This window comes from Oryctolagus cuniculus, chromosome 19 (assembly GCF_964237555.1).
Source record: "Oryctolagus cuniculus chromosome 19, mOryCun1.1, whole genome shotgun sequence".
Taxonomy (NCBI): domain Eukaryota; kingdom Metazoa; phylum Chordata; class Mammalia; order Lagomorpha; family Leporidae; genus Oryctolagus; species Oryctolagus cuniculus.
In genome coordinates this window covers 63,619,331-63,644,925 of record NC_091450.1, presented here as the reverse complement: position 1 = coordinate 63,644,925, position 25,595 = coordinate 63,619,331, and the positions used below count along the sequence as shown (strand labels likewise).

The following is a 25,595-nucleotide window of genomic DNA, read 5'->3' as shown; positions in this document are numbered from 1 at the left end:
TTCCTTTGGGTAAATTCCAAGGAATGGGATGGCTGGGTCGAACGGTAGGGTCATATTCAGGTTTCTGAGGAATCTCCAGACTGACTTCCATAGTGGCTTGACCAGTTTGCATTCCCACCAATAGTGGGTTAGTGTTCCTTTTCCCCCACATCCTCGCCAGCATCTGTTGTTGGTAGATTTCTGAATGTGAGCCATTCTAACCGGGGTGAGGTGAAACCTCATTGTGGTTTTGATTTGCATTTCCCTGATTGCTAGTGACCTTGAACATTTTTTCATGTGCCTGTTGGCCATTTGGATTTCCTCTTTTGAAAAATATCTATTGAGGCCCTTGGCCCATCTCTTAAATGGGTTGTTGGTTTTGTTTTTCTGGAGTTTCTTGATCTCTTTGTAGATTCTAGTTATTAACCCTTTATCTGGTGCATAGTTTGCAAATATTTTTTCCGATTCTGTCGGTTGTCTCTTCACTCTCCTGACTGTTTCTTTTGCAGTACAGAAACTTCTCACTTTGATGCAATCCCAATAGTAGATTTTGGCTTTGACTGCCTGTGCCTCCCGCGTCTTTTCCAGAAATTCTTTGCCTGTGCCAATATCTTGAAGGGTTTCTCCACTGTTTTCTAATAACTTGATGGTGTCAGGACATAGATTTAGGTCTTTAATCCATGTTGAGTGGATTTTTGTGTAAGGCGTAAGGTAGGAGTCTTGCTTCATGCTTCTGCACGTGGAAATCCAGTTTTCCCAGCACCATTTATTGAATAGAATGTCCTTGCTCCAGGAATTGGTTTTAGATCCTTGATCAAATATAAGTTGGCTGTAGATGTTTGGGTTGATTTCTGGTGTTTCAATTCTGTTCCATTCGTCTATCCATCTGTTTCTGTACCAGTACCATGCTGTTTTGATTACAACTGTCCTTTAGTATGTCCTGAAATCTGGCATTGTGATTCCTCTGGTTTTGTTTTTGTTGTACAAGATTTCTTTAGCTCTTCGAGGTCTCTTGTGCCTCCATATGAATTTCAGCATCATTTTTTCCAGATCTGAGAAGAATGTCTTTGGTTTCCTGATTGGAATTACATTGAATCTACAAATTGCTTTTGGGAGAATGGACATTTTGATGATGTTGATTCTTCCAATCCATGAGCATGGAAGGTTTTTTCCATTTTTTGGTATCCTCTTCTATTTCTTTCTTTAAGGTTTTGTAATTTTCATCATAGAGATCTTAAACGTCCTTGGTTAAGTTTATTCCAAGGTATTTGATTGTTTTTGTAGCTATTGTGAATGGGATTGATCTTAGCAGTTCTTTCTCAGCCGTGGCATTGCTTGTGTATACAAAGGCTTTTGATTTTTGTGCATTGATTTTGTATCCTGCCACTTTGCCAAACTCCTCTATGAGTTCCAATAGTCTCTTCGTAGAGTTCTTTGGATCCTCGAAATAAAGAATCATATCATCTACAAAGAGGGATAGTTTGACTTCTTCCTTCTCAGAATCCGGCACCCTGACCGGGACTAGAACCCCGTGTGCCAGTGCTGCAGGCGGAGGATTAGCCTAGTGAGCCGGGGCACCGGCCTGCATGGTATTATTCTAATTCTTATAAACTTGCTGAGACTTGCTTTATGGCCTAGTATGTGATCAATCCTAGAGAAGGTTCCATGCACTGCTGAGAAGAATGTGAAGTCTTTAGATGTAGGATTGAAAGTTCTGTAGATATCTGTTAGATCCATTTGGGCAATAGTGTCGATTAAATCTGCTGTTTCCTTGTTGATCTTCTGTCCGGATGATCTGTCTATGTCTGAGAGTGGAGTATTGAAGTCCCCCAGTACTATTGTATTGGAATCTAAATCTCCCTTTAAGTCCCTTAACATATCTTTTAAATAGACCGGTGCCCTGTAATTAGGTGCATATACATTTATAATAGTTACATCTTCCTGTTGAATTGAACCCTTAATCATTATATAGTGCCCCTTTTTGTCTCTCTTAACAGTTTTTGTATTAAAGTTTATTTTGTCTTATATTAATATGGCTACACCTGCTTTTTTGGTTTCTGTTGGCATGGAATATCTTTTTCCAGCCTTTCACTTTCAGTCTGCATGCCTCTTTGTTAGAGAGATGTGTTTCTTGTAGGCAACAAATAGTTGGGTTGTGTTCTTTGAGCCAATCAGCCAATCGGTGTCTTTTAACTGAAGAATTAAGACCATTAATGTTCAATGTGACTATTGATATGTAGTGACTTTGCCCTGCCATTTTCCCGGAGATATTTTCTAATATATGCTTTGAGCTTCCCATGCTCATTTTACTGGTAGGTTTTCTTCCTTTCCCTTCTTTCATATTGATGGCCATGTTTCTGTGTTTCTGAGTGTAGCACATCTTTAAGTATCTTTTGCAGGGCCGTACGAGTGGCCACAAAGTCTTTCAATTTCTGTTTGCTATGAAAGGTCTTTATTTCACCTTCATTCACAAATGAGAGCTTAGCAGGATATAATATTCTGGGCTGGCAATTTTTCTTTCTTAGCACCTGTGCTATGTCTCGCCATTCCCTCCTAGCCTGTAGTGTTTCTGATAAGTCTGCTGTGAGTCTGATTGGAGATCCTCTGAGAGTAATCTGATGTTTCTCTCTTGCACATTTTAGGATCTTTTCTTTATATTTCACTGTGGTGAGTTTAATTACCACATGTCGTAGTGAGGATCTCTTTTGGTCATGTTTATTGGGGGTTCTATGAGCTTCCTGTACTAGGATGTCTCTGTAGTATCTCACTACAAAGGCCTTCTAATCCTTTCTCTTTCTCCATGCCTTCAGGAACTCCTAGAACTCGAATGTTGTTTTTTTTTTTAATAGTATCCTGTAGATTCCCAACAATATTTTTTAGATTTCTAATTTCCTCTTCTTTTCTTTGGTTTGACTGTATGTTTTCCTGTGCTCTATCTTCTAAGTCCGATATTCTCTCTTCTGCTTCACCCATTCTGTTTTTAAGGCTTTCTAATGGGTTTGTCATTTGATCTATTGAGCTCTTCATTTCATTTTGATTTCTCTTCACTATCACACTTTCCTGCTCTACTAGTTTCTGCGTTTCATTTTGATTCTTCCTTTAAATTTCATTTTCACGAGAGAGATTTTCAATCCTGTCCAATAAGGATTTCTGTAGTTCAAGGATTTGCTTTTGAAAACTCCTAAATGTTCTTATCATAAATTTTTTGAAATCCGTATCTTGCATTTCTTCTATCTCATCATCTTCATGATCTTTGCTTGGGGTGTTTTGTTTATTTGGAGGCATCATAGTGTCATCGTTGGTCTTGTTCCCTCGATTTCTGTGTTTGTTGCTTGGCATAGTTAATTCTTCTTTCGTCACTGTGTGTGTTTTTTTTTTAATTTTTTTTTGTTTTATACTATGTCTGTGTTAAGTGGACAAGAATACATTGCATGACTAACAATTGAAACCCTATTTATTGGGCTGCCTCTTGCCTTTATCATTGATTTTAGCACAAAGCTGGTGATAGATGAATCATTTTTCTGTCTCTATAGTTTTCAGTTCTGAAACTTGTTTTTCCCCTTTACAAATCAATCTTGTAAAACAGGCTCTTTGTTGTAGTCATACAAGTTTTACTATCCCACTTTTTTTTTGCATCTTTATTTATTGCAAACACACACATATGGAGAGGGCAACAAAGAGGGATCTCCCACCCAGTGGATCATTCTCCAAATGCTAGCTACTGCCAAGGCTGGGACAGGTCGAACCAGGAAAAAAGAATTCAGTCAGTATATCCCAAATGTGTGGAAGAGACTCAACAACTTGAGATTTCACCTGCTGCCTCCCAGGATGTGCATTAACCAGGAAACTGGAATCAGGAATGGAGGTAGGACTTGAACCCAGTCACTCTAATTTGAGATTGCAGGTGTCCCAAGCAGAGTCTTAATTTCTACACCAAATGCCTCCCCCCACATGTTTTTAAGAAAACTGAATACTCAACAGCTATTGTGAGCCATGGATAAATAACATGTTGAACAATAAATAACTCTTGTTGTGACAAATAAAATTTGATGTAAGAAATGTTAATCTCTTGATATTATTAAAACTAATCTTATGAAATCTCATTCTTTCCAAAAGTGAACCAAAGTAATAATTCATGTGATGAGCAAAGTTGTCAGAAGTTTCATTCCTCGTGCTCACTTCAGCAGCACATATACTAAAATTGGAATGATACAGAGAAGATTAGCATGGCCCCTGCTCAAGGATGACACGCAAATTCGTGAAGCGTTCCATATTTTTAGGGAATGGCGAGATATAGCCCAGGTACTAAAAGAGAAAAACTGCCAGCCCAGAATATTATATCCTGCAAAGCTCTCATTTGTGAATGAAGGTGAAATAAAGACTTTTCATAGCAAACAGAAATTGAAAGACTTTGTGGCCACTCGTCCAGCCCTGCAAAAGATGCTTAAAGATGTGTTACACACAGAAACACAGAAACACGGCCATCAATATGAAAGAAGGTAAAGGAAGGAAACCAAGGAAGGAAAGCTCACAGCAAAAGATCACAGGGAATTCAAAGCATATATTAGAACTTATCTTTGGCAAATGGCAGGGCAAAGTTACCACTTATCATTAGTCACATTGAACGTGAATGGCCTGAACTGTCCAGTTAAAAGACACCGATTGGCTGATTGGGTTACGGAACAAAACCCATCTATTTGCTGCTTACAAGAAACTCATCTTTCCAACAAAGATCCATACAGACTGAAAGTGAAAGGCTGGAAAAAGATATACCATGCCAACAGAAATGAAAAAAGAGTGGGCGTAGCCATCTTAATTTCAGACAACATAAACTTTACCACAAAAACCATTAAGAGAGACAAAGAGGGACACTACATAATGATTAAGGGATCAATTCAACAGGAAGATATAACAATTATCAATGTATATGCACCTAACTACAGGGCACCGGTTTATCTAAAAGACTTGTTAACGGACTTAAAGGGAGATTTAGACCCCAATACAATAGTACTGGGGGACTTCAACTCCACTCTCAGAAATAGACAGATCAATAGGACAGAAGATCAACAAGGATACAGTAGATTTAAACAACACTATAGCCCAAATGGATCTAACAGATATCTACAGAGCTTTTCATCCTACACTTAAAGAATTTACATTCTTCTCAGCAGTACATGGAACCTTCTCTAGGATTGACCACATACTAGGCCATAAAGCAAGTCTCAGCAAATTCAAAAGAATTAGAATCATACCATGCAGCTTCTCAGACCATAAAGGAATGAAGTTGGAAATCAGCAACTCAGGAATCCCTAGAGCATATGCAAACACATGGAGATTGAACAACAGGCTCCTGAATGAACAATGGGTCATAGAAGAAATCAAAAGAGAAATCAAAAACTTTTTGGAAGTCAATGAGGATAACAGCACAACATACCAAAACTTATGGGACACAGCAAAAGCAGTGTTAAGAGGAAAGTTTATATCAATAGGTGCCTACATCAAGAAATTGGAAAGGCACCAAATAGATGAGCTTTCAATTCACCTCAAGGATCTAGAAAACCTACAGCAAACCAGACCCAAATCTAGTAGGAGAAGAGAAATAATTAAAATCAGAGAAGAAATCAACAGGATTGAATCAAGAAAAACATTACAAAAAATCAGCCAAACGAGGAGCTGGTTTTTTGAAAAAATAAACAAAATTGACACCCCATTGGCCCAACTAACTAAAAAAAGGAGAGAAAAGACCCAAATCAATAAAATCAGAGATGAAAAAGGAAATTTACCAAAAGACACCACAGAAATAAAAAGAATCATCAGAAATTACTACAAGGACTTGTATGCCAGCAAACAGGGAAACCTATCAGAAATGGATAGATTCCTGGACACATGCAACCTACCTAAATTGAACCAGGAAGACATCGAAAACCTAAACAGACCCATAACTGAGACAGAAATTGAAACAGTAATAAAGGCCCTCCCAACAAAGAAAAGCCCAGGACCAGATGGATTCACTGCTGAATTCTACCAGACATTTAAAGAAGAACTAACTCCAATTCTTCTCAAACTATTCAGAACAATCGAAGAAGAGGGAATCCTCCCAAATTCTTTCTATGAAGCCAGCATCACCTTAATTCCTAAGCCAAAAAAAAGATGCAGCACTGAAAGAGAATTACAGAACAATATCCCTGATGAACATAGATGCAAAAATCCTCAATAAAATTCTGGCCAATAGAATGCAACAACACATCAGAAAGATCATCCACCCAGACCAAGTGGGATTTATCCCTGGTATGCAGGGATGGTTTAATGTGCGCAAGACAATCAATGTGATACACCACATTAACAGACTGCAGAAGAAAAACCATATGATTCTCTCAATAGATGCCGAGAAAGCATTTGATAAAATACAACACCCGTTCATGATGAAAACTCTAAGCAAACTGGGTTTGGAAGGAACATTCCTCAATACAATCAAAGCAATCTATGAAAAACCCACAGCCAACATCCTATTGAAGGGGGAAAAGTTGGAAGCATTTCCACTGAGATCTGGTACCAGACAGGGATGTCCACTCTCACCACTGCTATTCAATATAGTTCTGGAGGTTCTAGCCAGAGCTATTAGGCAAGATAAAGAAATTAAAGGGATACAAATTGGGAAGGAAGAACTCAAACTATCCCTCTTTGCAGATGACACCATTCTTTATTTAGGGGGACCAAAGAACTCTACTAAGAGACTATTGGAACTCATAGAAGAGTTTGGCAAAGTAGCAGGGTATAAAATCAATGCACAAAAATCAACAGCCTTTGTATACACAGACAATGCCATGGATGAGGAAGAACTTCTAAGATCAATCCTATTCACAATAGCTACAAAAACAATCAAATACCTTGGAATAAACTTAACCAAGGACGTTAAGGATCTCTACGATGAAAATTACAAAACCTTAAAGAAAGAAATAGAAGAGGATACCAAGAAATGGAAAAATCTTCCATGCTCATGGATTGGAAGAATCAATATCATCAAAATGTCCATTCTCCCAAAAGCAATTTATAAATTCAATGCAATACCAATCAAGATACCGAAGACCTTCTTCTCAGATCTGGAAAAATTGGTGCTAAAATTTGTATGGAGGCACAAGAGACCTCGAATAGCTAAAGCAATCTTGTACAACAAAAACAAAGCCGGAGGCATCACAATACCAGATTTCAGGACATACTAAAGGACAGTTGTAATCAAAACAGCATGGTACTGGTACAGAAACAGATGGATAGACGAATGGAACAGAATTGAAACACCAGAAATCAACCCAAAAATCTACAGCCAACTTATATTTGATCAAGGATCTAAAACCAATTCCTGGAGCAAGGATAGTCTCTTCAATACATGGTGCTGGGAAAACTGGATTTCCACGTGCAGAAGCATGAAGCAAGACCCCTACCTTACGCCTTACACAAAAATCCACTCAACATGGTTTAAAGACCTAAATCTACGACCTGACACCATCAAGTTATTAGAGAACATTGGAGAAACCCTTCAAGATATTGCCATAGGCAAAGAGTTTCTGGAAAAACCCGGGAGGCACAGGCAGTCAAAGCCAAAATCAACTATTGGGATTGCATCAAATTGAGAAGTTTCTGTACTGCAAAAGGAACAATCAGGAGAGTGAAGAGACAACCGACAGAATGGGGAAATATATTTGCAAACTATGCACCAGATAAAGGGTTAATAACCAGAATCTACAAAGAGATCAAGAAACTCCACAAAAACAAAACCAACAACCCATTTAAGAGATGGGCCAAGGGCCTCAATAGACATTTTTCAAAAGAGGAAATCCAAATGGCCAACAGGCACATGAAAAAATGTTCAAGGTCATTAGTAATCAGGGAAATGCAAATCAAAACCACAATGAGGTTTCACCTCACCCCGGTTAGAATGGCTCACATTCAGAAATCTACCAACAACACATGCTGGCGAGGATGTGGGGAAAAAGGGACACTAACCCACTGTTGGTGGGAATGCAAACTGGTCAAGCCACTATGGAAGTCAGTCTGGAGATTCCTCAGAAACCTGAATATGACCCTACCGTTCGACCCAGCCATCCCACTCCTTGGAATTTACCCAAAGGAATTTAAATTGGCAAACAAAAAAGCGGTCTGCACCCTAATGTTTATTGCAGCTCAATTCACAATAGCTAAGACCTGGAACCGACCTAAATGCCCATCAACGGTAGACTGGATAAAGAAATTATGGGATATGTACTCTTTAGAATACTATACCGCAGGAAGAAACAACGAAATCCAGTCATTTGCAACAAAATGGAGGAATCTGGAACACATCATGCTGAGTGAAATAAGCCAGTCCCAAAGGGACAAATACCATATGTTCTCCCTGATCGGTGACAACTGACTGAACACCAAAAAGGAAACCTCCTGAAGTAAAACGGACTCTATGGGAAACGGTGACTCGATCAGCATAGCCCTGACTGTTAATGAACAAATTAATACATTATCCCTCTTAGTATTTTTTTTGTCTGTTCTACTTAATATGACTGGTTTAATTCCGTAATTAATACACAGTTATGAGCCGGCGCCGTGGCTCAATAGGCTAATCCTCCACCTTGCGGCGCCGGCACACCTGGTTCTAGTCCCGGTCGGGGCACCGGATTCTGTCCCGGTTGCCCCTCTTCCAGGCCAGCTCTCTGCTATGGCCAGGGAGTGCAGTGGAGGATGGCCCAGGTGCTTGGGCCCTGCACCCCATGGGAGACCAGGAAAAGCACCTGGATCCTGGCTCCTGCCATTGGATCAGCGCGGTGCGCCGGCTGCAGCGGCGGCCATTGGAGGGTGAAACAATGGCAAAAGGAAGACCTTTCTCTCTCTGTCTCTCTCTCTCACTGTCCACTCTGCCTATGAAAAATTAAAAAAAAAATACACAGTTATTCTTAAGTGTTCAAAATTAACTGAAATGTGATCCCTGTTAAACATAAGAGTGGGGATAAGAGAGGGAAGAGATGTACACTTTGGGACATGCTCAAGCTGACTTGCCCCAAATGGTAGAGTTAAAAACATACCAGGGGATTCCAATTCAATCCCATCAAGGTGGCATGCACCAATGCCATCTCACTATTCCAAGTGATCAATTTCAGTTCACAATTGATCATAATGAAAGGACTAAGAGTCAAAGGGAGCACATAAACAAGTCTAGTACCTGCTAATACTAACCAATAGAATAAATAAAGGGGAGAGTGATCCAACATGGGAAGCGAGATACTCAGCAGACTCATAGAATGGCAGATGTCCTAAACAGCACTCTGGCCTCAGAATCAGCCCTAAAGGCATTCGGAGCTGGCTGAAAAGCCCATGAGAGTATTTCAGGCATGGAAAGCCAAGACACTCTGGCAAAAGATCTCTGTGAGTGAGATCCCAGTGGAAAGAACAGGTCTTCAAAGAAGGAGGTACCTTTCTCTGAAGGGAGGAGAGAACCTCCACTTTGACTATGACCTTGTCTAAACAAGATAAGAGTCGGAGAACTCAGAGGGCTTCCATAGCCTTGGAAACTCATGACCGGAGCATAGGGAGACTACTGATGCCATAGACAGGAGTGTCAATTGGTAAAGTCGACAACAGGAGTCACTGTGCACTTACTCCTCATGTAGGATCTCTGTCCTTAATGTGCTGTACATTGAGATTTAATGCTATAACGAGTACTCAAACAATATATTTCACTTTGTGTTTCTATGGGGGTGCAAACTGTTGAAATCTTTACTTAATGCATACTAAACTGATCCTCTGTAAAAAAAAAAAAAAAAGAAAAGAAATTATCAATTCCCAACTTGACTCTCACTGGGATTAAACATGACAATAGGTCTGATCTGATTTCATCATCATTTAAAAAAATCATCTATTATTTTTAACTTTTTGTTTCTGTGTGAGAGCAAACTGTTGAAATCCTTACTTGATGTATACTAAGGTGATCTTCTGTATATTAAGATAATCGAAAATGAATCTTGATGTGAATGGAAGGGGAGAGGGAGTGGGGAAGGGGAGGGTAATGGGTGGGAGGGACGGTATGTGGGGGAAGCCATTGTAATCCATAAATCGTACTTTGGAAATTTATATTCATTAAATAAAAGTTAAAAAAAAACAAGGTGATAGAAAAAAAAAGTTTCATTCCTTTTAACTTGATCTTTTTGAAATGTCACAGCCGTAATAAATGCTAATAATTTCTTCTTACCTGATGAAGTTCAATGAAAATTACTTATTTCATCAACATTTAATTACAATGGAAACACACTACTTCGAATAACCACATTTCCATACAAGGTGAAAAAATACATACTGCTTTTAGTTATTCAAAGTGAAATATCATTTACTTAGTACATCATATGGGACTTTAGCAAATTGAGTGAAAATATCAAAACTAAGTTACTTGTTTTTTTCCTTTACTTTGCTATAAAATTCCTAGCTGGTATTAACTGAAGATATGAACTTTTTGTATTCAAAGTAATTACTTTATTTCTTTTTCTTTTTTTAACTTTAACATAATAAATATAAATTTCCAAAGTACAGCTTATGGATTACAATGGCTTTTTCCACTCATAACTTCCCTCCCACCCGCATCCCTCCCATCTCCCACTCCCTCTCCCATTCCATTCACATCAAGACTCATTTTCAATTATCTTTATATGCAGAAGATCAATTTAGTATGTATTATTAAGATTTCAACAGTTTGCACCCACACAGAAACACAAAGTAGAAAGTACTGTTTGAGTACTAGTTATAGCATTAATTCACATTTCTGTCTTTTTCAAACTAACAAAACCAACTAGAATGACAGCTTTTTTTTCTCTTATCATCTTGCCTAATCTCTCAATGGTGTTTAAAAACAATTAGAAACATCACTATCAATATACATTATTATAATTAACTTCTTCTTTCCCCCTCATCTCAGGCATATCTATCAAATGTATTCAGTTAAAACAGTGAATCTCACCAAATTTATGAGTAAAGAACCATAGGACATTATCAACTTATTATGTCTGAGTCTAATTGAATTAATACTGATATGTTCTGGTTGTTATCAGCATATATGTGAGCTCTCACTGATCATTCATTTACTAATTTAGAGACTACTCCCTTATATCTAAAATCATTATAAGAATTCACAAAGATTATCATTACTATTGTATGAGTACACATTGATTCCTTTCCCCAAAATAGTCAGTAATTTCAATAACTGGAAGAAAGCAAAAAACTAAAAAGTATATATTATGCATAAAAATTGGGAGTGATAAAATGATTTAAAGTATAACATTTACTTTAAATTGAATGTATCTCTGAGTTTTTCATAAGTTATGGGTATATGGAGATCAAATAGCACAGTCTTTTATAGACAAAGACTCCAGAAATAGTTCTCTTTGGCCTGAGTTCATTACCTTTTAGAACAACTCTTGTTGAAATTAAAGATGTCAACACAAAACTTTCACTGGCTTTTCAAACTTTCTAGAATTTTCTCATGAAATAAAAAAATGCATGCAAGGCTAGTGTGAAAAGAAGTGCAGGAAGTGTCCTCTCACAGCCAAATCTCCTTCCGTAGCATCACACATAAACCATGACATTTGGCTGTGATCCGCAATAGCCATCAGAATGTAACTGCTGACTTGTTGATTAAGTGCAAATTAATGTTTTAACTGCTTATTGAAGAAATTCAGGAGCCAAGTATGGAAAATTCTTAGACAATGCTGTCTTCGATGATGTTGTCCTTTCATTGTACTAAGTTGATGAATGCTCATGATAGCAAAAAGTACAACAAATTTCAATTGTTTAAAAATCATTTTTATGTATATGTACACATGTATATGAACACATATACACAGATATGTAGGTCTGTGTGTGTGCTCAGAAATATTTCTTCAACTTTATAGCTGTGTGTCTATCATCTATCTATCTACCTCTCTATTATCTATGCAGGTTAAGAATAGCATTTTTAAAGAAAAAAGACCATTCTCAAGGGCAGTAGTTAGGATATGACCTTATTTTTCAGAGTTTTTGTCTTTGTCATTTCAACTTTGAATATTATGGTTATGAACCAGTTACTTATTTCTCAGTCTTCTACTTCATATAGGCAATATTTTTGAAAATCAGTGTATGGAAGGTTTGAAATATTGGTCACTGTATAGATCCGTCTTTTTTCTTAACAGGCAGAGTGGACAGTGAGAGAGACAGAGAGAAAGGTCTTCCTTTTGCCTTTGGTTCACCCTCCAATGGCCGCCATGGCCAGCGTACCGTTCTGATCCGAAGGCAGGAGCCAGGTGCTACTCCTGGTCTCCCATGGGGTGCAGGGCCCAAGCACTTGGGCCATCCTCCACTGCCCTCCCAGGCCACAGCAGAGAGCTGGCTTGGAAGAGGGGCAACCAGGACAGAATCTGGCGCCCCGATCGGGACTAGAACCCGGTGTGCTGGCGCTGCTAGGTGGAGGATTAGCCTATTGAGCCATGGCGCCAGCCAGATCTGTCTTTAATGTTACTATTTCTTAAATGATTTTTTTACTTACCATAAGCTTTTTGTGTATGTGGAACCTACACAAAAGAAGCAACTGACTTTTACTCCAGGTAAGTGTTAAATACTGATCCAAAGAAAGAAGCACTATAAAATCATTGGTAAGAAAGGCCATCTCAGAACAGTTGAACAGACAATATGGTGGCTCACAGAAACAAAATCGATTAAACTAAGTGTTTTTATAGTAATTTACATAAATAAATCTAGAATGGGAAAAATTCTGTTAAAAATGTGCAAAAGACAAACCCACTGTTTATGTGGTGTACAAAATTATTTCCTTTTTTATACTCATCCAAAAAAAAGTGGATGGCTATGTTGAAAATACTTGGCATTGAGCCACTGAATGATTTACGAGTAGCAAACAAAACATAATCCTTCTTATTACCGTCAATGGAGTATAATCCAACAAGGTGGGGATTTTCCATTTATCTTGGCAGAGGTATTGAGTTCTCAGTATGTTTATTCCACTCATTTTAGCTGCTTTAAAAATCCACAATATTGCACCTTTGATTAGCACTGTGGAAAAGATTTTGTGAAGTGGCAGGATCTCCCACTACTTCTACATTTGGCAGCCTTCACTCTGTAAAAATGTCCTTTTTACCACTCCCTGTTAAATTCCCATGCAGCTGTTTTCTCTTTCTTCCCCCTGTCAGATACCAGATATCTGGCAGGAGACTTCTCCAAGCTTATCTGGATGAAGAAAAAAAAAGCCAGAATAAACTCATCAGACTTGAAAATACCTTGGCACAGGAGGATCTTTAGACAGACTGGCTCTTCAAAATATTCTAAGTGGCCCTGCCAATTGAAGATTATTAGCCGTGGCTCTTGGGGATGTGGGAGGATATTTCATAAACTGGAAGCTTTGAGTTAGAAGCTGGAGAGTGACTGCAGTGATAACTGCTCCACAACACAGCTTTAGAATTAAAAGACTTGAACCTCATCTTTGCTCTAAGGTTAGCATTTTTAGTGGAGCTGGTTTTCAATACGAGCCTCTTGTTTTCTTCCTGGTTGACCAGGTGGATTAGGGAAGAAGACACCATTTAAGAGTCTGCCTTCTTTGAGAAATTTCACAACCACTATTTTTTTTAACTTTTATTTAATGAATATAAATTTCCAAAGTACAGCTTATGGATTACAATGGCTTCCCCCCCATAACGTCCCTCCCACCCGCAACCCTCCCCTTTCCCACCCCCTCTCCCCTTCCAATCACATGAGGATTCATTTTCGATTCTCTTTATATACAGAAGATCAGTTTAGCATACATTAAGTAAAGATTTCAACAGCTTGCTCCCACACAGAAACATAAAGTGAAAAATAATAGATGATTTTTTAAAATGATGATTAAATCAGATCAGACCTATTGTCATGTTTAATCCCAGTGAGACTCAAGTTGGGAATTGATAATTTCTTCTTCTTTTTTTTTTTTTACAGAAGATCAGTTTAGTATGCGTTAAGTAAAGATTTCAACAGTTTGCACCCCCATAGAAACACAGTGAAATATATTGTTTGAGTACTCGTTATAGCATTAAATCTCAATGTACAGCACATTAAGGACAGTGATCCTACATGAGGAGTAAGTTCACAGTGACTCCTGTTGTTGACTTTACCAATTGACACTCTATTTATGGCATCAGTAATCTCCCTATGCACCAGTCATGAGTTTCCAAGGCTATGGAAGCCCCTTGAGTTCTCTGACTCTTATCTTGTTTAGACAAGGTCATAGTCAAAGTGGAGGTTCTCTCCTCCCTTCAGAGAAAGGTACCTCCTTCTTTGAAGACCTGTTCTTTCCTTCTTTCCACTGGGATCTCACTCACAGAGATCTTTCATTTAGGTTTGTGTGGTGGTTGTTGTTGTTGTGTTTTTTTTTTTTTTTTTTTTTTTTTTTTTTTTTTTTTTTTTTTTGCCAGAGTGTCTTGGCTTTCAATGCCTGAAATACTCTCATGGGCTTTTCAGCCAGATCTGAATGGCTTTAGGGCTGATTCTGAGGCCAGAGTGCTGTTTAGGACATCTGCCATTCTATGAGTCTGCTGAGTATCTCGCTTCCCATGTTGGATCACTCTCCCCTTTATTTATTCTATCGGTTAGTGTTAGCAGGTACTAGACTTGTTTATGTGCTCCCTTTGACTCTTAGTCCTTTCATTATGATCAATTGTGAACTGAAATTGATCACTTGAACTAGTGAGATGACATTGGTACATGCCACCTTGATGGGCTTAAATTGGAGTCCCCTGGTATGTTTTTAACTCTACCATTTGGGGCAAGTCAGCTTGAGCATGTCCCAAATTGTACATCTTAGGTTTTTTTCTAAAATGAGACCCAAGGATTGCAAGCCTTCAGGATGACATGCATAAGGCTTATTATGAAATGCATTCAATAAATAAGGTAGAGGTAGCTAAAAATGACATCAGTTATAGAAATGGATGTTTCATAGGTAATCACAATAAATTTACATATGAAAACATGTCAAAGACTAGTTTTGATTTTTAAGTCAGTTGTCATTTAAGAGAAAATTATTTCTCTTAAACAATCCTACCATGGAGCTAGATGAGTTAACACTTATTGTTTTTCCCATTTGCAGGATAGAATTTCTTTGTACTTACATCTTGAAAAGCTTTGGACAAGTCAAGACAGGCATTTGTTAGATTTAGAGATTTAAAGGCAGAGAGAGAGAGAGAGGAGAGAGAGAGAGAAGTAGAGAGAGATAGGGTGATCTTCCATCTGCTGGTTCACTCTCCAAATGGTCACAACTGCCTCAGGCTGGTCAGGCAGGCATTTGTTAGATTTAGAGGATCCTATTTAAGTGAAGGAAAACACTGATCAGTATGAGGTTTGATACAACATTCCTTTGTGAGTATGTGTAAGTTCCTGTACTAAATCACAGTATTTCAAAGTGTGCATTGAAGAATGCAAGTGAAAAGAATGCATATATGTAGTTAGATTTTTTAAAGATTTGTTAATTTATTTGAAACTCAGAGTTATGGAGAAGGCAAGAGAGAGAGAGAGATCTTGCACCCTTTAGTTAGAGCATTTAATATGTGGAAATCCTGCAAAACAGTATCACTCAAGACCAAGATGAGGATTACATGATAAGCATGCATGGCATTAGTGAAAAATTAAAGTAATTGAATAGCTATACTGTAGTTTGAACATTTGTACCTTCCAAACTCCAAATGTTAGAATCCTGTCTGTGAAAGTGACCACATTAAAAGTGAGGTCTGAGACCCACACACTGGTGCAGTGGGCTAAGCATCTGCCTGCAACACTGTCATCCCATATGAGCTCAAGTTCAAATCCGAACTGCTCTACTTCCAATTCAGCTCCCTGCTGAAGGGCCTGGGAAAGCAGCAGAAGATGGCCCAAGTTCTTGGGCTCTGCCACCCACCCACACAGGAGACCTAAATGGAGTCCTGGACTCCTCGCTTCAGTCTGGACCAGCCTGAGGCAGTTGTGACCATTTGGAGAGTGAACCAGCAGATGGAAGATCACCCTATCTCTCTCTACTTCTCTCTCTCTCTCCTCTCTCTCTCTGCCTTTCAAAAAATTATTTTTGAAAAAATAAGGACTTTTGAGAGTGATTAGTTCATGTGGGCAGAGCGCTTGTGATTGGGCTGGGTGCCTTGTAGAACAGGCCCCAGAGAGCTCAGCCAAACCTCTCACCCATGTGAGATGGTTGCTATCTAGGAAGAAGCAGGCCCTCATCAGACAGGAACTCTGCTGGTGTCTTAACCTTGATCCCAGTCTTCAGCTGTGAGCAACTAGTTCATGCTGTCTGTAAACCATCCAGTCTATGGGATTTTGCTCTGGCAACCCCAATGGACTAGGACAGGCAGCTTCCCAATTTAAGAGGGTAGAATTCTGTATATAACTCTATGTCTATAACTTTAAGAGCCCAATCTTCAGAAAATAAATTGAAAATATTTTACTGGATGAAAGCCCTGGCATTTTGGAGAAATACATCTTTGGGTCACTAATAATAGAAAAATTGATGGTTGAAATCTACAATAATTCTTCTGATAAGTTCAGCACAGTAAAATTCAGCCCAGAGAATAAAAGTAAAGCCTTTAGAATCTTAAGATGCTGTACAGGTGCAGAAGGATAAGAATAAATTTACATTTGATGAAACCAGGAACATATTCGTATATGATCCTGTCATTCTTCTCTTGTGACATTCAATGCTGACCACAGTGTTGTTACTAGTTCAGTTTTTGCCTCTTCTGTGTGTTCAGGAAGTTACTTTTCTAGCTTAATGTAACAATATTTTACATCTAACACCTGGCTCAATGTATATTTGTATTATAAAATAATTAGTTGACATGTATATCAAAGATTTTCCTCCTGTGGTTGATGGTTAGGTTTTTGTACTTTATGCTAAGAACTCTTTCATATGCATTATAATATAGAATTCTAAGGAAAAGAAAGAGCATGCAATTTTAATCTCCATGTTGTGTCTTGAAAAGATTGTTACTTACCTAACAAAGCACAATTCTGAATGGCAAATCTCAGAATTCTAATCAGTGTTTTGCATAACAATTGAATTCTTTCTGAGGAACCCTGAGGACTTACTTTTAATCGGGAATTTACATTCCACCCACATTCATCTCCTTTTCATATTATCTTGCAAAACTGCACCTAAATATTTGTGGAATAAATATAATCTGCATAATATCAACTGTTCAGTTCTTTGAAAACACAATTATTACTCAAGTGTTTTGCTGTTTGTTTGTTTTTTCCACCAAGGCCATGCTTAGATTATTCTAGGAATGTCTGGCAATGACATAATCTCCTTCTCCTGTCCACACTGAGTTTGATTGTATGACTTTCTCTGGACAATGAAACTAAATTAGCAAATATGATCCAAGCAAAGACTTGAGAAACCTTGCATGTTGCAGCTTTCCCTCTCAGAGCTCCTGGAAATGCTTCTACAACCACCTGAAGATTGGGATTCCAGCCTATCCTGGTAGAAGATGGAAACACACACAACAGAAATGCATTGTTTTAGTGGAGGCCCAGTCAGCTCATAGTCAACCCATCAGCCAAGTGCAGATTCATGAGGAAGGCAGGTACTGCTGGCAATAAAACTGGCCAAGTAATTCCAGTCCAAATCTGATGCACAAGATTGTGAGTGAATTACAGCTCAGTATCCATTAAGATCCAGCAATGTGTAGAGTGGTTTATTATACAGCATTGGCTTAAGATCATGGCATTGAAAAGGGACTTCAAAGAAGTGAATAAAGTTGTGTGTGCATGTATGTGTACATATGTAGATATATCATATTTACATATCATCATTTTTCAATAGTGTTAAGTCATTTAAGAAAAAAAAGAAAAAATATCCAAATACCTTCAAAACCTCTCAAACTAGGCTTATAGAATTACTTTTCAAAAGGAATTACACTCATACAAAAGTGAAACCTGTTGAATGCCTAGATAGCTGGGGAAAACCAAGATCCCCAGGTTAGTAAACACAGAGTTTCTACTTTGTTCTTCACTGAAGGCTCAGTATTACAGCCATCATTATGAACACTGGAAGCAAACTCCAATTTCCATCTTCCTTCATGTATTATATAAAACACAGTTAGCTTTCCTGGAGTTCACTGTCTCTCTATAATGACAGAAATTTGTGGTTCCCCCTGCCTATTGTCCTGTACCCAGTTAAAAAATAATTAAACAAGAGAAAAACACAGGATAGGTTTTGGTCTAGCAGTTATGATGTTGGTTGGTTGCATTCCATGCTGGGTTCAGCTCAGCTCCTGGCTCCAGATTCCTGCTAACATAGATCCTGGGATGCCACTGTGGTAGCCTCAGTCAACAAGTTCCTTACTACTCACAAGGGAGACCTGGATTGGATTCTTGGCTCCCAGCTTCAGCCCCGAGCCGAGGATCATCATGTGCACTTGGGGTATGAGCAAGCAATAGTTGTATCCCCTCTCTCTCTCACTCTCTGCTCTCAAATAAGTAAATAAATAATAATTTTTTTAGAAATTAAAAAACAATAAAACAAATGCCCCCTCTCTTTCTCTCTGCCTCTCAAATAAGTATATAAATTTTTAAGTAAACAATTTTTTAGAAATGAAAACATAGTGAAACTATTGTCTGATGATATAGATTTTGGAACAGGCTTTCTTGCATGCCATAAGCTGTACACTTATAGATGGAACTTTGTGAAGTTCAAGGGAAGGAAATGTTATGCTCCATAAGTTAGGTACTAGTCATGATTAATAAAACACAAACTGGCAATGTATAAAAACACATGAAAGTGTTCCTGTATGCATTTTCCCCCCCGAGAATTAACCTAACAGGGTTGAGATGTAAAATTAACAGAGGAAAGAAGATGATTTAAGAAATTAGATGAACAGTTTGCTCGCCTAAGATATGCATTCATATGTCTGCACCCTGTGGATATTTCCTTGGTTCCAGTGGGATCCCGGAGGAGGTGTGTACAGTGAAAGAGGAAATGAGACTCCAGCCCTCCAAGTGCCAATAATAACTGCACTGTCCATAAAGATCTTTGCATTTGACTTTCAGGAATGTTTATCTGAAGCTGAACAACTGGTAACCGTAAATCGGCTAGATTCTCCCAGGGCAAGTCACAGCCCTTACAAAGAGTGTACTGGGAGCATCATAAGAGGAGACCATTTGTCATCCAAATAAAATTCAAGAAGGGGATCTAGGAAGTAATTAATACAAAATTAATGTAATAGTACTCTTTAGGTCTTACTATTTGAGATCCGCAAATTTTTAATAATTCCAAAGTGTTCTCTGAGTTATTAGCAGAATTTTGCATTACCAAGACCAGCACAATTTCAAAAATATTTGGAGTAATGGGACAAAAATATTCATGAGTGGTCTACGTGCCCTTGTATTCCATCATTTCCTTTACGTTGCACCATTTGATGATTTCTGAACCTGAAACATTAATGCGGGTCATGGCCCATGCAAGCATTCAAGGGCCAGTGCATGAACTCACAACGACTGCTCACCTTCCGCGGTTCCCAATGACATCATAAGTGGAGATGCCAGAGAGCCACCATGCTGGGGGTGTTTATTTGGAAGCCTGGACTTAGGAGACTCAGTATGGAGAGTGAGCAAATGAGCATTTTTGTATCATGCCATTGAGGCTTGGAAGCTAATGTGTTAGCACAACATAACATACCCTATTCTGACCAATACAGGAAACTACTCGGGGGTTGTCAACTTTCTAACATGCCAAATAGGAGATTTTGAAAGGATACAAAATTCCTCACCACATTCCATCATTATGTCAAATAAATATTTTCACACACACCTCCTCACCACCAATGAATACAGAAAGAACGTTATTGCAGAACACAGAATTCTTCTTTAAACTCAATAAATGTAGAGTTTTTTCCCCCATAAAATCACTCACTGATTTTTGATTTTTTCATTTTGCTGGGTAAAAATACTTAATCATTAAATAGCACACCTTTCTTCCTTTTGATAATTAAGAACAATGATTCCAGATATTTAAAAAATGGTACAAGAGGGTTATTGAACCAAAGCAATGAAAACAATCCCTGGCAATGCCCAGCTTTACCTGTCTTTTGGTGAGATCCAGATTCTCTGCTATCTTGTATCTCCTCAGTCTAGTCACATAGTTGTGATGGGCAAATTCTGCTCCTAGTCCTTGGATTTGCTCTTGGTAAATGTTGTCCTTTCCTTCCTGGGTTTGCTGTTGACTTCAGACTTGTAATTTCCTTCTTGGGATCTGAAAAAAATTAGTACCAACTCATTCATTCAAATATATGTAATCATGTGATTTACTGTATTCATCATGGCTGAGTTACTGCTTTCCCAAGTGCTGTGCTAGTCTTGGGACAAATGGAGAGTAGAAGCAGTAAAATACTCTCACCTCCATCATGCGCAACACATTCCTTGGTTTTCCCATCTGCCTTCAAACAACTGATGACCTAATTGGAGATGTGTCAAATTTTCTCCTTACAAAACATGAACTGTATATAACCACTCATCATATGATATTATAATAAGATGGACAAAATCCTCTCTAGAAAACAATTTTAGATATGAAATTTAGTAAGTTCTTAACACACAGGCTTGAGGTCTAAGTATGAACAGAATGATTCTCCATTTTTTAAGCATTATTTATTTATTTGAAAGGCAGAGCAAGTGATAAAGTGAGAAGGAGAGACAGAGAGAGAGATCCTCCACCCACTGGTTCACTCCCCAAATGACCACAAAGGTCTTAGGCTGGGTCAACCAAAGCCAAGAGCCAGGAACTCCATCTGCATTCTTCTTCTGCTTTCCCAATAGAATTAGCAGGGAGCTTGTTGGAAAGCAGTAGAGCCAAGAACTTGGGTCCCTGCCGCCATGTGGGAGACCCAGATGGAGATCGGGCTTCTTAATTCAGCCTGGCTCAGCCCTGGCCATTGTGGCCATTCAAGGATTAAACCTGTGGATGGAAGATCCTTTTTCTAGTTTCTCTCCCTCTCTATATAGCTCTGCCTTTCAAATAAATAAATAAATCTTTGAAATTAAAAATAGAAGAATTAGAAAATACCTCTATTTAATTATGATACTAAGTATTTTTATGATAACTTAAGTATTGCTATGATAACTAAGACACACAAGCAGACTCTTGGTTACCCAAGAAGCCACATTCATCTGATGTTAAGAGCACAACCTCTGCCGCTCACCTGCTTGTTCAACCCTACTTCCTTCGTTTCCTGACCTTTAACCCAGAATTCATGTGAAGATGGTTAAATTAAGTAAATCATTTAGATAAATGCCCACATATTGTAGGATTCAATAATTAATTGTAAACTCTAACCTTTAAGAGAGGACTGTAGCCTAAGGCCTTAGTATTTGGAAATAATACATTTAATACAATGAAGAATTAGAAAACATTTTTAAAAAATAGGAAAAATTTGTTCTTAAAATGGAGCTCAGTCTAAAATGTAAGAAGTTTAGAATTCACACAATGGGGCCGGCGCCGCAGCTCACTAGGCTAATCCTCCACCTTGCGGGGCCAGCATACCGGGTTCTAGTCCCGATCAGGGTGCCGGATTCTGTCCCAGTTGCCCCTCTTCCAGGCCAGCTCTCTGCTGTGGCCTGGGAGTGCAGTGGAGGATGGCCCAAGTCCTTGGGCCCTGCACCCCATGGGAGACCAGGAGAAATACCTGGCTCCTGCCATCGGATCAGCATGGTGCACCAGCTGCAGCATGCCAGCCATGGTGGCCATTGGAGGGTGAACCAACAGCAAAGGAAGACCTTTCTCTCTGTCTCTCTCTCTCTCACTGTCCACTCCGCCTGTCAAAAAAAAAAAAAAGAATTCACACAATGGATAAGTGTGTTCTAATTCACAGTGAAAAATAGCTGAGCTCCTACAAGGAGCTGTATGTTATTTTCTGCCAGCCCACAATGAAACAGAAGGTGTAGCTATGATTTCCAAGGCCCAGTGGCATCCAGAGATGAATTTTTTCCCTCTGAAAGGTTTTTTTGGAAAGTTTGATGAAATATAACTAATCCTAGTCTGCCCAATTAACTAATATCAGATAGTATAATTGTTTGTGTGTGAGTGACTAAGTATGAGTGAGTGTGTGTATGGGTGAGTGTGTGTATGAGTGAGTGTGTATGTGTGACTGTGAGAGTATGTGTGTGATATGTGTGTGACTGTGTAAGTATGGGTGAGCATGTATATGAGTGTGTGTGTGAGGGTGTGTGTGTGTAAGTGTGTAAGTATGGGTGACTGTGTATATGAATGTGTATGAGTGTGAGAGTATGTATGTCAGGATGTGTGTGTGTGTTTCTCTCCTTTAAAGAGTCCCAGTAAACAGATACATGGATGTACTAAGAAGAATCACATCATGCCTAAATGTTAGAACATACAAAATACTATAACTTGTACTCTTAAATGATTTTAATCAAGACAAAATTTACTAAAAACATTCCTTAGCCCATTCTTTAAAATATTATGCCTTTATTATTTACTAGGATGTATAATTTTCTTCATTTGGAGGGTTTGAGAAGCAAATAGCTCAGGTATTTCTTTTTTATTTCTGGATGATTAAAAGTCAATAATCTACCTATTTATTTCACTTGCCTTCACAGTAGAAACTGTAAATTATAAAAATAAACAATACATAAAAGTAATGATATAAAGATAATCTTAAAATCTGAGACAACCTGAGTTTCCAGCTCATGTATTATACAGCAGTTTGCTTGCATCTGCTGCTGGAAAGAAATGCCTTGTGATCATTCCCTATTGCAGTCGCACTGGCAAGAAAGATCATAGTCTTTGGGTGAATCTTCTGCAACACATTTCTGATTGCTTTTCTAAAAGGACTTCCCCAATATGAGAAGTCAAAAATCATAGAAGTTCCATTTGTAGGACACTGCTTAAATACCCTTCACAGATAGAATCCTGTTCACATTGAGTAAGTAGTACTTGCTTTCCAAAAAAGTAAAATCAGCCAAAGAGAAAATCAGTGCTCTGCAATAAAGTCAATTTGTTGTGCAACATAATGATTTCCTCAAATAACAGGGAAGCTCTGATGTAAACATGTTTGAGAAAAATAACATGCAAATGACAAAGAAAGGCTTCCTCTTCCCAAACTGTGTAAATCATATCTCCATTGTCTTCTTCATCATTCTTACTATTACTTTATATAGGGAGAGGCTGTGTGCAGGAGGGAGGAGAGAGAGAGAGAAGAAAACATTAAGTGACATTTACTTAGAAAACATACTGAGGCCAGCACTGTGGCTCACTAGGCTAATCCTCTGCCTGCGGTGCCAGCACCCCAGGTTCTAGTCCCGGTTGGGGTGCTGGATTCTGTCCTGGTTGCTCCTCTTCCAGTCCAGCTCTCTGCTGTGGCCCGGGAAGGCAGTGGAGGATGGCCCAAGTCCTTGGGCCCTGGACCTACATGGGAGACTAGGAGGAAGTACCTGGCTCCTGGCTTTAGATAGGTGCAGCGTGCCGGCCATAGCAGCCATCTAGGGGGTGAACCAATGGAAAGAAGACCATTCTCTCTCTCTCTCTCTCTCTCACTCTGCCTATCAAAAAAAAAACATACTGAATGTGAGATCCTATGAGAGGAATGAAATGATCATCAACAAATTTCTGAGTGTAAAATGTGAAGAATTGCTGGCCTAGCCTGTGTAGAGTACACAAGCAAAGAAGGTTGGTAACAAGACTGGTGAAGGCAGAATGGATACAGTAGCAATGATTATGAATAACAGCAGAAGAGGCTTTCATGTGGTGCATAAATGCCTTTCTAGAAGAGGAAGAAGAAGGTGAGGTCAGAGGCACTGATCCTAGTGCATTTCTTGAACAAAAGAGGCTATGAAAGGCAGTGAGTATAGGATTGGCTTATGTGTGTGGAAAAGTGGGAATGGGGAATTGACTATCTTGCTGAAATAGGAAACTCAAAAATAAAGTATCTTTTAAATACCATTTGATACTATAGTCCCTTTTAGAAATGTGTACACATAGCATATACCCTATGGTGAAAGTGTGATATGTGATGTATGTGACATGTGACAATCACGAGTAGTTTGCTGTACAATGTACTATAAAATACACAGATAAATATGATATACTACCTACCTAGAAGTACCTTACAATCAAGTTTTGGATACAAGTCACCTAAAATTAACCATAAATAATTATAAATAGTAGTCCTTGGGGTACTATCAAGCTATCATGCGTTAAGGGTTAATACTTTGGGATACATAACCTTTTTCTTTGCTAAATCAATTTATGGGAAATAGCAATGATAATACCATGAAGTGGGTATTTTGTTAAGCAGTTAAGAAGCTGCTTGGGACACCCACATTGCATATTGGAGGGCTTGAGTTCAAGACCTGGCGCTGCCTCCAATTTCAGCTTCTTCTGACTCCTATGCTGGGAGGCAGCCCCATGTGCTTGGGGCCCTGTCTCCTACATGGGAGATGGAATTTAAATTCCTAACTTGAGGATTTGGTTTGATCCAGCCATGGCTATTGTAGGCATTTGTAAGTGTATCAACAAATGGTAAGTCTCTTTCTCTTTACCTTTCAAATAAACAAATAAATAAAAATTTTAAACAGGAATTTTAATTCTGTTATTATGTATGCATTTCAGAGACTAAACTGAATATTATGGTAAACAAATTTTCTAGGACAGTAGCTTTAACTGAAATCTGATATATTTTTTAAAAGCCAAATTTTAGATTAGATACAAAAAAAAAATTTCTACACCTACTTCTAATTTCTCCCAAATGGCATATGAGTAAGTTTATGTGAATGTAAGTAAGTTTATGTGAATCTGAAGATTTCACCTTGCAGATAATCCAAGGGTACTGATTGTGTATTGGATCAAGGCACTCCATCCAAACCCATACTTTGATTTTTTCATATGTCATATATCATGGCTCATAACTTTTGAAATATTTAATAAGTTTTTAAAATTATATACTAGATAGAAGATAGCATTTCATTACACTGAGGGGGGAAATGAACTGGGATTGTACATTTTTCTTGTACTTAACATGTAAGCTGGCACTCTCAAAAAGGGTAAATGTTATTTACCAGCATCTCTACCCTTGCATACACACAGCACACAGAAACACTAGTGAAGCACATCATTTGTTTCATATGGCAATAACTGTCAGAGTAGAAAATAAATCTTAGTAGCCGCACATGTTTTTAAAGTTTTGCACTGATTAACCAGAACTCTGGTTAAAATCAGTTTGTAATGGGCATATTTTTGCTTAAAACATTTACAGATTCAGAAAAGAAGAATGACTTGGGGAAAATTGAAGAAGGTTTGACACCTGAAGACTTGAGTTGAAAATCATTGCAATTTGCCACTTCCATGGTCTTCTAAGCCAATTCTCTTTTCAAGTTCAGATTCCTAATCTATAGAATCCATGCATGATTGTTGCAAACAGAAAATTGAGAGAATTTAAAGTACAGATGTGGGAGAGAGAAAATAAGTTTAGTAATAATACTTACTATTGATAATATCAAATAAAATGTACCATGAGTGAGATTTAATTAACTGAAAACAATTTTTAAGGATTTACCTTAGTTTTTTTGAAAGGTAG

General features: G+C 38.3%; 1 long non-coding RNA gene and 1 other non-coding gene across 2 annotated transcripts in view; both read left to right on the top strand.

The window, feature by feature from the left end:
- LOC127489155 (uncharacterized) overlaps positions 1-25,595 on the top strand; it is a 477,275-nt gene that overhangs the window by 264,067 nt on the left and 187,613 nt on the right. The gene's annotated exons all lie outside the window — the stretch shown is intronic.
- LOC138847165 (U6 spliceosomal RNA) lies at positions 4,151-4,257 on the top strand. Its single transcript, XR_011384814.1, has one exon. It is a non-coding gene; the product is annotated as a U6 spliceosomal RNA (small nuclear RNA).